The 12,494-nt window shown below is 39.3% G+C and overlaps 1 long non-coding RNA gene and 1 pseudogene across 1 annotated transcript in view; one reads left to right on the forward strand and one right to left on the reverse strand.

Moving 5' to 3' along the window:
* LOC150064604 (uncharacterized) overlaps positions 1-12,494 on the forward strand; it is a 69,805-nt gene that overhangs the window by 15,064 nt on the left and 42,247 nt on the right. The gene's annotated exons all lie outside the window — the stretch shown is intronic.
* LOC150064605 (splicing factor 3A subunit 3 pseudogene) lies at positions 2,066-3,521 on the reverse strand (annotated as a pseudogene).

Genomic DNA, 12,494 nt, shown 5'->3' on the forward strand with positions numbered 1-12,494 from the left:
TCACTAATGCTTAGAGAACTAAAGCAACATGATGCAATTCCTCATATTTCAGAATCCTACAAGTTATTGTCATCTTTTTCATTTTATTTTTGTATTATCGAGGTAATATATTGAGGGGTTACAGTTATATTCACCAGATAGTAGATGCATTACTTCTTACACATTGATACCCCTTCTTATATTTTTGTCCCCATTTCCCTCCTCTCATCCCCTCCCAACCATCTTATTTTCCCCTTCCCTTTACTATTTCAAATAAACAAATAAACGTGTATACTCATTGTCAGTTTTTAGATTGAGACTCAAAAAATGTATCATTCAAATCAATTTGAGGTATGGTACTTAATACAGTTAAGTATATTAATATTGTTGCAAAGGAAGACCTTCTTTATAACTTTTATATCTTGCAAACCTGAAATCTATGCCTATTAAATAACTTTCCTCTTACCTTTTCCCCTTGTCCCTGAAAAACTGCCTTTTACTCTGTTTCTATGATTCTTTATAGTAGATCACAGAGTTTGTCTCTTTATATATCTTAACATAACTTCTTGAGTATTATAACATGTTGTAAGCATGTGAGTGAATTTTCTTCTTCCTTTTTAAGAATGATAGATATCTTTCTATTGCATGCATTCATTCACTCCTTTAGTCATTCATTCACTCATTTAGTAGGTTAGTCTAGCACCTACCATGTGGCAGGCACTAATCCACTGACTGAGGATACAGTCAAAAGACTTGACTCAACGTAGACCTGATGAGCCTTCACAATCAAATCAGAACAAGAGTCAAGTGAGAGTTATGTAGGACAGATTTTTGAAACAGAATTCTGCTATGTTTTAGGAATATCTGTGAAGAGGAATTAATTTGGGGGATTAGTTTGTTTTTGGTAATTTATAAGAGGTGTGTGTCCCCAGAAGGTTTACTGGGAAGAAAAAGATAAACTAAATATATCTATCCCACTTAGGTTGGCCTTTTATTTGAAGGAAGAAAGTGGCTGGACAAACCTTGTGATACTTGCCCGACATCAAAGAATTGTATATGTTGAAAGTAAAGTATTCCTGCCCAGTACCAAGGCTACGTATATTTAGTAACAGGCAATAAACATTTCAAAAAACATTCTTAAGATATCTGGAAAACCCTGTTAAAATTTAAATATCAGTTGTATATCTATTTAAAACTGTAACTTTATACTTCTGTTTAATTTGGAACCTCAGACTTTTAACTCTTTTACCCTAAAAAGATGAATGTTTTGGGCTGGAGTTTGGCCTAGTGGTAGAGTGCTTGCCTAGCATGCACAAAGATCCGGGTTCGATTCCTCGGTACCACATACATAGAAAAAAAAGCCAGAAGTGGTTCTGTGGCTCAAGTGATAGAGCTCTAGCCTTGAGAAAGCCCAAGGACAGTGCTCAGGCCCTGAGCTTAAGCCAGGACTGGCAAAAAAAAAGAAAAGAAAAGATGAATGTTTTAACTCAGCTTTTTTGGTCAAGTGTAGTGACAGGCAAAATACCACTACTGGCTGTTAATACCTGTCCAGGTAATAATAATTGCAAACTACAGAGAAATAGAAATTGAGCAGTGGTGAAGGGTTTGAATGAACTTATCTCTAGCTCCATTACCCCCCTTATTCACTTTGAATAACTCACTTTGAATAAGTTTGAATAAAATATAGGCATTTTTTTGGCCAATCCTGGGCCTTGAGCTCAGGGCCTGAGCACTGTCCTTGGGCTTACGCAAGGCTAGAACTCTACCACTTGAGCCACAGCAATACTTCTGGCTTTTTCTTATATATGTGCTACCGAGGAATCAAACTCAGGTCTTTATGCATGCTACATAAGCACTCTACCACTAGGCCAAATTTCTGGCCATAAAATATAGGATTTTTTTAAATTTAAAATGAAAATAAAACATCTCAACCCTGCAATAGGCCAGCATGTCTTGTTTCTACAAGACTCCCGCTAGGCTGTGACTGCGCAGCAAACAGACTTTAATAAGAGCATTTGGTTGGGAGAAATAGAAAAAGATCTCAGGAAGCCTAGGCAAACCCAAAGTTGAGTGACACCTCTGAACACTAGAGCAGCCCTTATCTCTTCAGATCCATATATGCCTTCTTGTTCACAACATTTCCACTGGAGTCTTTATACTTTCCTCGGTGTCAGGTTGCCATTGCTCTTTAGGCTTCTGCAGTTTCAATTTGGCTCACAAGGAGCCAGCATCTTCAATCTGTGTCACATTAGCAAAATGAGCAGTTTGGTGTACCTAAGCACCTCATTCCATGAGCAGGATGCCATTCAGCAAAGGGCCGCTGGAAGGCCTAAGGTCTTCGGTAGGTGTAGTTCCCACAAACCTCACAGCTGAAGTTGATATCTAGGCCATGAAGTTTATTTGGCCAGTAGGGAATGGGTTTGCCAGCCCAGCCTAGGGGCAGACTTTTGGGGATTGTAAATGATCTCATTCTCTTCCTCTTCACTTTCTCTCTCACTAATCTATTCTTCCTCCTCTTCCCACTCCTCTCCTGTCCTGGCTTGCTTGTAAGTTGTCGCTGTCCCCCAAGCATCTTCTAGGAAAGCAATGTCTTTGTTCCTCTCAGGAACAAAGCTTAGCGCCCTTCATTTTGGGAGTTTTGGCAAACAGAGAGATATCAAGGAGCTGCAGGGACTTTCCTTTGGTGCTGAACAGCCTCTGGGCTCCTCCTTCTGGAGTCCCACCACATTTCAGGCCTAAAGCTAAGAGTGCAGATTTCAATCTGTCGAGACCCAAGGAAGCCTGCTCCTCCTAGGAAGAGAATGCAGAGAGGTCAAAGTGGGCTCCAGCATGAGTCAGGGCACTGCTTGTCTCTTTCTGCCATCCCGGGAAGGTACCATTTTCCCATTTCTTCTCAAAATCGTTCTGAATCTTCCCCAAAAGTGCATTTTGACCTTAAAGGAGTTTCCCTCTGTCTCTGATATCCTGACGGAACTCAAGCAGCATCTCTAGGTACTTCTTATATTCTGCATTCTTCCTTTCTTTAGGAATGTCAAAGAGCTGATCAAAGATGGACAGGTATGTGATATAATCCAACTTCTCAGATGCCTTCAGGTTAATGGATTTGAGGTAACTGTCATGGAGATCAAGGTAATGATCATATCCCTATTCATCGGTGAACTCTACTTAGTTCTGTGCCTTTTAACTTGGATTCTCTCGACCCTTCAGGAGCTCCTCAAATTCCACTTACATTGGCATATAGATCTCATTTGAGTGCTTTTGATGGAATTCCTTTGTTTGCTTGAATCTGTTATAGAATTCAGCAAACTCATTGGGTCTTGAAATGGCATTGAGTTCCTCTTTTCGTAACCCATCCTTATCATCATATAAATCCCGCAGGTTCCCACTGACCTCCATATACCCATCCTGCAGGGCCCGAGTGCTGTGGTCAGAACTGATCTGGTCCCAGTAGATTTCTTAGGGAGCATCTCTTTGGCCATGACATCCATGAGCCTTTTCTTCTCCTCGTGGTATCACTGCTGTTGCTCCAGAATTGTCTCCATCTTCTCTCTGCCACGGAGTTTCAATTCACACCAAATGTAGGCATTTTTTTTTAACAAAAGTTCAGGAAGAAAAAAATGAAGCTAAGGACTAGTGTGCAAAGATAAAAAGTGTTACACAATTTTCTCTGAACATGATCATACATGTGTTGGAAATTAATCTGCGCTGTAAGCATGAGAATGTTAGAATTGTAAGGATTTATGCCCCTCTTGGTATTTAACCTCTTATAAAGCTTTATTAATCTAAATCTATAGGATGCCAATAGCTGGTTTGAGAGACATCATCACAGTAAAAAGGTGGATTCTGTTGTAACCACTTATTAAGAAAACAAGCCAAAGCCAAACTTGTGGTCTAAAAATTGAGAACAGATGATGTTTAATAAGCATGAAATGCTTTTGGTGTTACAAACGAGAACCAGGTGTGGAGATAGGCAGCTTGGAGCTTAACAAGGCCACCTACAAGCAAGACTCATCTCTCAAAGGATGAGAGATAGTAATCAGAGCCTGACTTCAACCTCATGTGTTCTTGGAAGATGTCTCTCTCACAAAAGAAAATGTGGACGTTATAAAGTAGAAGAGACCATGATATCCACCCCCCCATCTTTCCCTCCCTCCCTCCCTGCCTCCTTCCCTCCCTTCTCCCTCCCTCCTTCTCTGAGGGGTGAGGTATAGTGGTGTTTTGAATTTAGGTCTTTGCTGTTGCTTTGCAAGCACTCCATCACTTGAGCCATGCTTTCAGCCCTTTTGCTTTAGGTATTTTTTAGGCAAAGTCCTGCTTTTCTTGACCAAGTGGTGCTGGACTACAGCTCTCCCATTTGTGTTTCCCTTGTAGCTGGAACGGTAAACACAAAGCACCACATTCCACTTTTCATTTGAGATGGGGCCTTATTAACTTTTCTTGCCTGGTCTGGTTTTGAACCCTGATCATCCTGATTAATGCTTCCTGAGTAGCTAGGATCACAGGTATAAGCCACATACCTTCATATTTATAAGTATAAATACTTATGTGTCCCCTTTATAAATATTTATGTGTTCTGAAATCAAATTATCCAGTACATGATATCAAGGAAATGAATGAATTGTTCAAGGGTAAAACAATTAGCAAGCTTCTGGATTGGAGACTGTTCTCCACTAACTACCCAGTTAGGAAGCCATCCAATCATCAGCAAGGTGTCTGACTTTGACCTTAACAGACCTTTCTATTTTATGAATGCTGGGGAAAAAAACAGATGGCCCCTCTCAGATTAATTCCTCTCTCTAGGCCTTTTTCTTCTCATTTGTAAAGTGTGGGAGTAGAATGTTATCGCTCAAGTTTACTTCTAGCAATATGCATTTACATTTTTATCTCCAAAATGCACACTTGCAAAGGAGCAATTAAAAGAAGTGTAATCTTATTCAACAACTCGGAAAAGCAGTATGGAGGTTAGTAAAAAAAAGTTAAACATGGGACTCGTTCTGCCCCCAGGGGTGCAGGACTTGCCTTTCATGACGTGAAGGACGCAGGTACCCTGTTTTCTGGATTCTGACCTTTGCTCTACTGCCCCCCCCCAACTTTCTGCAGTCAAGCCAAGGTTTCTGCACCAGAGAAGCTGTCCGTGAGCACCTCAGCTGTACTGTGCTGGCTGATGGAAGAGTTTGTAGTGGCAGAAGAGTGCACTCCATGTTCTAGTTTCCAGGCTAAAACCACCCCTGAGAGTGCTTCTATAGGAGATGTGGAGAAAATCACATACAGTTCATCTAAGAGGAATGAGTTCAAAAGCTGCCACTCAGCTCCAATGGAGCAACACTTACTCTGGAAATTTGAAGGGACTGTGGTGGGTGTGGCAGGGTCTTCGCTTGCCTTGTGATTGCTCATCAACGATAATTGGACAGAAAGGCTTTGGAAAAGGTCTGGACGCAGATTGAGTCCATATAGCTCTATTTCATCCTGTTATCCTGAAAATTACAGACAGATCTCACACTGAAAAGTGGAATGGACTGATTTGCACCAATAGTTCTTTGGAGCCTTGTGGTACCCTCTTTCCCCATCTTCCTCTTTCAGATTATTAATGACCATAATGAAGAGTAAAATAGTAAAAAATAAATAAATAAATAAACATGGAACTACTCCATGATCCACAAGTTCCACTTTTAGACATTTATCCAAAAGTTTACAAACCAGGTTACACAAAAGCTTCCAGTACAACCATGTTCATTGCAATACTGTTTACCTTAGCTAAGGTATGGAATCAGACCATATACAGCTTGATGGATGAATGTATCAAGAAAATGTGGTATCTATACACAATGTGATTTTTAGAAAGAATCATTAGGAAGAATGATATTTCATCATTTGCAAAGAAATGGGAAGACCTGGAAACATTTATGTTAAGTGAAGTACTTTAGGTCTAGAGAAACAAAGGTTGCATGTTTTCTCTCATATTTGGAAGCTAGAATTAATTTATATAGATACATAAGTAAATATCATGGGTGGTATGAAAGTGTACATAACTATATTAAATGAAATATGGTAGATGTAGAGGAGAATTCAGATGGTTTAATTTCTTAGAAAGGTGAAATTGTAGTTCAACAAAATAACACCAGGAAAGGAGTGAGAGAAAGAGACCAAAAATCCAATATATTTCCTATAATATTAAGAAGAGTGAAGGAAAGATGAGTTGAGAGGGATCAGAGGAAAAGGATAGAGTGACATGAAGATGCAGTGTATTCATAAACCATTTGGTCAATGACAACTCTTTGGTACAACTGAAAGATAATAAAAATATAAAATAAATAAATTAAAGTGCAGAATAGACAAAAACAACAAAAAAGAAGGTTGATTTCATTTAGATGTCAAACTTTAGCCTTCTACATTTTTGGCTCTATATTCAAAAGAGCAAGATAAACAAATCCATTACCCAAAGGGGAAAAATAGTTCTGCATGTTTCCCCTGCTATTCCTACAAATCTATTGAGCAAATGTTTTCCAAGCTCAAATACCTAACAGTTGTCTTCAGGGCATTTGCTGCTGTGAAGTATCAGAGTGTAAAAAGTAACATAACATGAAAGAACAAACTCTTCTCAAAAGGCTAAAAGTACCATAACCCCAAGGCTACCATTTTCATTGCAAGCTAGCATTATTTAGGGGTTTATGATCAACAACACAGATTACCAGCCCCCGCCTTTTAGCTTCAAATTTTTTTATATATTTTTATTAGAGAATTTATTAATGTTGATTTTTACATCATATTTTAAATGACAAGTTTAACAAACAAGTGTTCAAGGAGGGAATCTCTATTTACAATCACTGGGACTTAGTATTTAAAACTTAAGCAAAATTAGGCTAAGGGTTTGTATGTCATAGAAACATATTAATTTATGAAATAAAACATTATGTCTATGTCAAATTTTAAAAGTTCCCAGAGGATATTGGTATTGATGCTGGTCCAGGATTCTCTTTTTAAGAACCAGTACAGACTGAATGTAAAGAAAGCAGTAGTCTAAGTGAGTAATATGACACCATTGTATGGGCACACTTGTTTCCAGTGTGGCTTACAACATATCTCTTTGCTAGGAACCATGGAATGCAAATTATTTCACATATGGAGCTATCTTTCAAACCATATCCCAGTAGTTTTGCTGCATATGTATAATATACCCTGGCAAACGTGGTGTTGATACTGAAGTTATAGTGGCCTCATTAGTCCTTTTAACAGTGGTTTTCCCCATCTCCTAATTGCTTTCCAGTCATTTCCACCTCTTAATGATCTCACCTATCTGCAACACTTTAGGGGAACAGAAAGAAACATGAAAGAGACATATGTCTATGAAAGACATTCAAACCAAATCTTTTGCCAAATCTTTTTTGGTCAATTATGGGGCTTGAACTCGGCTTGGGTGCAGTCCCAGAGTCTCTTTGTGCTCAAGGCTAGTTCTCTATTACTTGAGCCACAGGGCCACTTCTGGTTTTTGAGTGATTAATTGGAGATAAGAGTTTTTACAAGGGCTTTTCTGCTCAAGCTGGCTTCGAACTGTGCATATAAATAACCAAAATATAGTATTTGCAGGTGAAGGTTAAGAATTCCTTAGAAAAACACACAGTCCAACAAACTGAATACCAGGAAACTGGCACTTGAAAGGCATGGGAATGTTGGTCAAGGGGAAGGGGGAGATGAATGAAGAGGAGGGGAGAATGCAGTCATAATATTCAATGCATATCCTATGAGATTGTGGAATTTAGAAAACTGAAGTGAGGTATTGGGTTGGGAGGAATGGGGAGAATGATGAAAGGGTAACATTGGTCATGTTGCAATGTATTCATAAACTGAACATACATGCATATAGATTATAGTACATTGAATATATATGTATACTATATATTATACAAGACAGCTATGGTGTCAGCTGGATTCGAGAACTGTTCCATAACTTAGGAAAAAAAAGGAATCAAGGGTGATGCTGAGATTTTAAGCTTGGATGGTTATAAAGATGTTGATGATCCAATACAACTACTGGATGCAAGAGCAGGAGCAAGTGTGGAAGTAGGACCTGGAGGAAAAGTGGGTGGCTGTGTTCAATTCTCCTGCACACATGCTGAGATTGAAGTCACACTAGTTTATCTGGATCAAACTAAGAAAAAAAGAAAGAGAAAAGAACAACACTGGCAGATCCTGAGATTTCTAGTTAGGAATCCTGACACAGAGACAGCATTTGACATCTTGGGAGGGAATAAACTGTCACCAGAGAGACTGGAGAAAGAGAAGATGGCTAAAGACGTAACCACACTGATGGGGGAATTTGGCGGTTCAGCAGGCAGAAGAGGTTGAGGACCAGAGAACATGTGATCTGAGGGATCGGATAGAGCTTCAGGGTTCAACTTCTTCTGAAAAAGAGATTTTGAAAAAAAAACATGGGCAGGTGATCTATGGTATTTAATGCTACCAAGACAGGACGGAGAAGGAGCCACTGGATTTTCCAGTCAAGGACTCACTGAAATGATATGATGCAGGGAAATGGACACACATGGAAAAATATGAATATGGTATATGCAGAGGAGGATACCAATGGTATAAATTCCTTTAAACAACTAACTTACAGTTTAACAAAATGAAAAGCAGTCATCTGGAACATGTGTTGGGGGAGGAGGTCAAATGGAGTAGTGTAGAAAACAGAGAGGAAAGGTGAGCGACTGTAGTCATATTCCATATGCATAAGTGAAAACAGAGCAAGGTAAAGTGAAGACATCTCACTGATGGGGACAATGAGAGAGAAAGATAAAAGGGGGGACATTGCTCAAGGTACTTTATAGTCACAGACTGACCTGTTGAACTGAAATGGCTCTGGGAGTGGTATTAGCAGAGGACTGAGTTGTAACATTTTCTTTTGGCTAGCATCATGTTCTGCTTTGGCCACCTCCTGCCCTCGTGGATGTGTTCATATGCATTCTAGAACAAGTTCAACATATACATGACATCAATGCATAAGCATAAGGCAAACAGATACTACAAATTGTCTATGCAATTTTTCTTCTACACCTCAGACAGAGGGATGCACAATGTCTTTAGATTCAGAGTTTAACGTCTGAACATTGCCATTTAAAACTGACGATTCAACTGTTGATTTTTTTTTCTAGTTATATTCCAACATTTAAGATATTTGGATCTGAAAGGGCAACCTCAGCTACCTGGCTGAAACTGCACTGTAAGTCAACCCTGAAGTAGAACAATTTCTCAGTGAGCAGTCACTTTTCTGCAAGCTGTCTGGCAGCCAAGCGTGTTTATGAGTTTTCCAAAGAGCCCTGCAAAGGCTGAGAGCATACTGAAAGAACGTGTATTTATCCTGTAATGTCATCACGGAGACCTCACTCATTTCCCAGGATCCACTGCTGCTTATATACAAGCAAATCACAGCCAATAACAGTTACAAACTGGAACAAGGGTTGCATTTCTTCATGAGATTTTTTTCAAACATTGCTAACAGTATTAATGTACCCAGCCTGACAATGGCAGCCTCAAACTGGATGAATTCTGCCTGGGGAGGGGCCTTTTTATTCATGTGGTCATTATATAGCCATGGATATTTCATGCCTATTTAGACATAGAGAGTGGAGTGAGGAAAGAGAGGTGGGCACTTAGTGAAGGGAAAACCTTAGCTGCACAGCCTGGCTTCACGAGCAACACCACAGTCTCTTTGGGGGCAGTCTGACTGGCCATGGCCCTGGCTGGCACCAAGTCTGAGAAGAAATGAGAGGGCAACCTGGCATTTTCTTATTTGTTTATTTTAACCTCTCAGGCATGCTGAAAACAACTGGAATCTTCTGAGTTGCTGAAAGCACATAGCCTTCTTTGATGGAGCTCTTGGCCTCTGCAACCCTAAAGCCAAAGAGGTTCATTGATTAAGTTGCTGGGTGACTATGGTCGTTGTGAATTCAGGTCAGACCAGAGGCAATGTGAGCTGGCAGGTAACTGTCCCTAATGAAATCTTTACTATCGCCTCCAACGCTCCGCACGAGTGTCCCACAGAGACCCAGGCTGCAATTTGGGAACTGTTTCAAGACTGGGTATTTGCATGTAGAATGCTGGGGAAGCAAACATAAAAAGCAATAATTCAATATGGTTGGAGAACATCCTGGTAGATAGCCAAGGACAAGGATCACAGGGAAAACCAGGCCTTTTTTCTCTTTCCTTTTCCTTTCTTTCTTTTTTCTTTTTTGCTTCTTTCCTTTTTCTTTCTTCCATTCTCTTCCTTCTTTCCTCTTTCTTTTTTCTTTCCTTCCTTTCCCTCCCTCCTTCCCTCCCATCCCCTTCCTTCCTTCCTTCCTTCCTTCCTTCCTTCCTTCCTTCCTTCCTTCCTTCCCAAAGGACTAGAAGTCAAGCCGATAAGCACTGATAGACTGTGAAGACCATTTCCCAGTAAATCCAGGCTACTGATCAGGTTTTCTCTGGGGTGAATGAACTGATAGGCCAGTCATTTTGCGGTGAATTGATTCTTGTGCTTCTGATTTTTTTTTCTCTAGAAGAGGAAAAGGGACTCGTGGGGTGGCTGAATGAACAGCCAAATCTAAGCTCTAACAGAAACCCTGCAATGTCCAGCTCATCAAGTTCTTTGTAGTTCCCATTGATGTATTAAAACTAAATGTACAGATTACATCATGCTTGCAGCAGAAAGCTTACTCTAAGTTCGGTTAGATTGATTACTATTGGCAAAATGATTGGACTTAGATTTGGGAGAACTCTGGGAATATCAGTATCCCAAGCATTTTTGAAAACTTGGGTTTATTTATAGTTAGGAGTATGACCCAGACCGAGATTTTTGCCCTCTCTAACTCATAAGGAGCTACTATGTTTGGACATTGCTGCCTATTTTATGGGAGCAAGGAAATGCTGTTTGGTAATTCTTAAAAATTGTCTGAACTTGGAATATAAAATGTGACCCAAAATTCAGCATCTATGAAGGTTCTCAAAGAAGAAAATAGCAAATATTCACCTGAAAAAAAAACGGTGATAGAGGAAGAGAATGAACAGCTGGAAATATTAGAGCACTTTCCCCAAGAAGATCAGTGATTGGTAACTCCTTTTTGGTGTTATGATTCCACTTTAGGAATAAGATTTTTATATGGAAAAATGCATATACAAAATTTTGTTGATAATTTCTGGAGGTTCATGGAACCCAGTAAAGCTCAGCCATGGGTTTTTGCACTAATAAAATCTACTGATCTATAAAAATAAAAACCTTTTTTGGCCAGGAGTTTGGCCTAGTGGTAGAGTGCTTGCCTAGCATGCACAAAGTCACAGGTTTGATTCCTTGGTACCACATACATAGAAAAATCCTGGAGGTGGTGTTGTGGCTCAAGTGGCAGAGATTTAACCTTGAGAAAGCCCAAAGACAGTCCCCAGCCCTGAGTTCAAGCCCCATGACTGGCAAATAAATAAAAACTTTTGTGACAGAAAAAAATACACCGTGATAGAAAGAAAAAAAAATCTGTAGTCCAGTTTTTGTTTTACCACGGTATTGTGTCATCCTCAACATTTGAATGTGAAATTTTTCACCCCCAAGAGAGACAGGATGATTGTAAAGGCTATGCCAATTAAAACTTGTATCAATTTAAATCTCACATATTTCATAGCTGAACTTTACTCTCTCCTTAGAAGGTAGAAAAACAGTTACATTTTTGTCTTACTGCACATTCCTAGAAGAGGAAGAAAGTAAATATTTATAATAAAATATTAAATATATTACACCAGAAGCATATTTAGGATTGATCAATGGTTACTATAGCTACAAAATTCTTAGCAGAAAGCTTTGAGTGCCACATGATAATCTTAACCAGATCCTCTTATTCTCTGTGGTTTTTCCCTTTGACAAATCCTGAGAGTAATTTTTCTTTGCAATAAAGGAAGAGCCATACTAACTCCCATTTGAGGAAAGATAGATCCAGGAAGCCTGGATAATTTATGCTAAGTTAGTTCCTGGGAGGACTATGACTAGTAAAATCAGAGTCTATGAAGTTGAACCTATTGAGGTCACAAAGAAATTCCTAGGTCTTCTCACTTTGATCTGCAGAAACTTCTTTTCTACAAACAGAAAACAGCCTCTACATTTCAAAAACACCGAGTATTCTCTCCAGAGTCTCAATTTGACATAGCAGATTGACTCCTGCTCTAGAACAATGGAACTTGCCTCCTCCTCTCTGGAGAAAGATTTCTTTGAACTACTGAAACCTGATCTTTCCTCCCCCCCTGCATTCCCTAAACAAATATCTGACTACATTCCATAAAAATCTCTATGTGCCAGATGCTAAGAATCACGCTATGCCTATTTTCCAATTCTCATCCATTTATGCTGCTACTTTTATGATTTGTAAGTATAATTTGTTAAAGGTTTGATCATTTGAAATTTAAGATAATCATCGATTAAAATTTGTTTATCCACTCCCCCTTTCCCACATGAAGCTCTTTTAGTTATCTTTGTATCTAACTGCATTCCCCTCTCATCTCTC

The sequence above is a fragment of the Megascapheus bottae genome, chromosome 4 (genome assembly GCF_031878675.1).
Source record: "Megascapheus bottae isolate mThoBot1 chromosome 4, mThoBot2.hap1, whole genome shotgun sequence".
NCBI lineage: Eukaryota > Metazoa > Chordata > Mammalia > Rodentia > Geomyidae > Megascapheus > Megascapheus bottae.